We start from the raw sequence: 3,325 nt of genomic DNA on the forward strand, positions 1-3,325 counted from the left end.
TGATTTTAGGATTCATGCATTTCATGTACATCATTAAGGAACTTCCATGGACTTAGAAATGTTTTTAAAATCATGGAAAATTTGTTTTATAAAAGACTCAAGAAAAGAAGCAAAGCATAATTTTAAACTGGAAATGAATAATTGAGAAAAAGGGGACTTCGGTAGCTTGAACTCAACCTCAGTCGCCTAAAGAATTTCTTTGGTTTTCTGAAGATTAAGTTCGGTAGCCTGAAAAATTAAATGGGAGAACAGAACCTAGCAAAGGTACTTTGGTCGCCTGACCCTGGAACCTTAGGCGCTTGAAGTTGCCACTTCAGGAGCCTGAACTCCACTTCGGTTGCCTGAAGTCGTGGGAAAGTCTAAAAATCAGATTTTTTATTAAAAGGACTCGCGAGCTGTCTTATTGATCCAACGGCTGAGATCAATCCTAAGGGTAATATAATATATATTTTCAATATCTAAACCCTAGAACAGAAGTTAGACACACAAGAAAGAAAAGAATACACATTGTTGAAAGAACGTTGAAAATCTACTCCTAGTGCTATACGATTACCAACACTTCAATCTCTAATCTTCAAGCTTGGGCAAATCAACTCAGATTCTCAAAGGGAACTTGTTTACTCAACTGTACTTCAATCTAGTATTAAGGTTTGATCTTTCAAGTTATTATTCTTAAGAGCATCTCATCTCATCTTACTAAGTGCTCTTGACTATCATTAGAAAAGTTTTGATCTTAAGGGTGCATATTCGTATAAAAATTGAGTTTTGAAAAGATCATTACTTGAGAAAACTTATTTAACTTGGTTGATTGATTTTTTGATTCAAGTGGGTGTTTTCTAAAGGATTTATATTTTAGATATATTAAAGCTTGATTAAATATCTTGGTACTTATAACTATACATTTAATTGAGAGATATTTTGTGAAAATTAATACACTTAGTTTGTGATTGAATACATGAAATAAAACTTTGTGAGTTTGATTGAGTTTGTATTCAAGAGAAAGTTTTTGTTAACTAGTTCACTTCAAACATACTTGTTCATTTTTGCAAAGTGAACCAAGAACCCTAGTTGACTCCAAAACATTTTAAATATATCTTTACTTGGGAGTTTTGGTTAAATAGGGAGTTGTGTGTTGAAGCATATCATACACAAAACGATTGTATCATTTTTTTTCATACATTCATGAGCTTCAAGTTATATCATATGTTAATGTATTAGGATTTTGAATTATACTCACCATCTTTTGTTAGAAGCATTGTTTTAAGTGTTAATTTTCAGATTCAATTGTATACACGGTTCGGTGTGTGAACCAGTGTGTAAGGAGAGAGTTGTATCTCTTGTAAGCAACGGAGTAGGAGGAAGCTGTGCTTCTTGTAAGCAGCGGATTGTAAGGGAAGCTTCGTCCCACTTTAAGGAGCAGGGTTTTAGTGAATCCTTGAGTGGTTGCTCAAGGCGAGGACGTAGACCAAGTCGGCTGAACCTCGTAAAAGTGTGTTTGTCTTCTCTCTTCCCTTTACTATTTATTTTCAGTATTGCATTTAAATTGTGTATATTGCATGCATAGGTTGGATAGTTTTGCAAAAAAGTAATTGAGTAACAAGAATTTATTGGTAAATATATAAGAAGAGTTTAAGCAGTAAATTAGTGCCAAAGTTTTTTTTAAATACCCAATTCACCCCCCCCCCCCCCACCGCCTTCTTGGGATTACACCTGATCAACACCCTAAAAAACACTCAAGAAAGATAGGTTCACTCTCATATGTGAGCAAGAATGTCATTATCCAACATCCCACATATTTTAAAGAACTGACGTTGAGCATGGAGTAAACTAGTTTCATCAGAATGGGATCTAGCCTATCATGAGGTGTTAGGTCCTTCACCCTAGCTTCTTCTCACCTACTCTCCACATCCAATAAAGACCACCCTAGATTAACCTATTCATAGACCACGTGTGAATATAACTCATGCCTCAAATAGTTGAAGAGTCTTGTAGAATCATGTCTTGTGTCCCTGGCTTGACCTTTTCATACATAGAGTAGGTATTCTACATATTTTTCATTTCTTTTTCTTTTTTCTTTTGCTCATTCTTTTTATCATTTCTTTCATGGTCAGCTAGGATATTTTTCACAACTTTTTATGTCTTCATATCACCAATGGGATTTTAAGCTCGAAAAGGGACCATGAACTAAGTCTGTTTCTAGGGGTGGCTTAATTTTCACGTCTTGAGTAGGATACAAGACCTAGGTTTATATATTTCCACTATACGTCACCTCTAGGCTAGAAAATGGAAGAATTGAGACTAGCGGGTAAAGAAAATCCAAAAAGAAAGAGAAAGTTAAGTTCCATAAACTCAGAATTTGACGCCAACAACTCAAGAAATGAACGAACGACTCAATAGTACCTCATAGGGTGTCATAGTCTCCGCAGTTATTCTCTCAGTGCTCTCAAGGAACTATAAGTGCTACAAATCACGTGTAAGTGCGTTTTTAGCCTCATGATATACCATGTGAATACAAGAGTTTACATAACCACATTAACACAAATTCATCACTAGTGAACCCACATAGAGTGTTATATTTGTACATAGGCTATGTTATGTGAAACTACGCACAAATAACTCACTACTTCGCTAGTGAGCATAATAAGGTCATATAATTGATAAGCCTATGCATGTAACATCTAGGTAATATAAAAGTATGTAAAGAGTATAATAGATTTTAACATGGCATAAAATACCAAATGTTCACGAAAATGTTTAAAAAGTTGTCATTTCTGTGCTTTGAAATGTGCCATGTGGTGGTTTCCTACACCCTACCCCCAACTTAAAACTTCAGTGTCCTCACTAAGGTGTGGAAAGAAAGAACCTGGGAATCATGGGAGAGGAAACACGACATGGTGCAATAAAAATCAACCAGAGTACCTGTATAAGTAAGAAACATAAAATCCAAACATCACATGTAATAATACACTAAAGCACAAAAGACATGGAGATACCAAAAACACCATGTACTTTCATTTATATTCATAGGCAGTACAATGTATATAGATCATCAAAAGAATAGGTACAACCCTTCCAAAAGTATGGTGATGCGCAAGACAAAAGAAAATATAAATAAGAGAAAAGAAACAAAATAAAAAGGAACAAGACAGTATATACACAGAGAGCGCATCAAAAGAAAATCCGAAGAACTAGCCCTGGCCTACTCTGAGTCAGTAGCACCCCCAACTTACCTATGACCTACTCTAGGGATTCTAAACACTATATACTCTACAATGTACAACCTATGGACTCAAATGATAAAGAACAATAAGAAATACAATTGGGT

The sequence above is a fragment of the Malania oleifera genome, chromosome 6 (assembly GCF_029873635.1).
Source record: "Malania oleifera isolate guangnan ecotype guangnan chromosome 6, ASM2987363v1, whole genome shotgun sequence".
In the NCBI taxonomy this organism is placed as follows: domain Eukaryota; kingdom Viridiplantae; phylum Streptophyta; class Magnoliopsida; order Santalales; family Ximeniaceae; genus Malania; species Malania oleifera.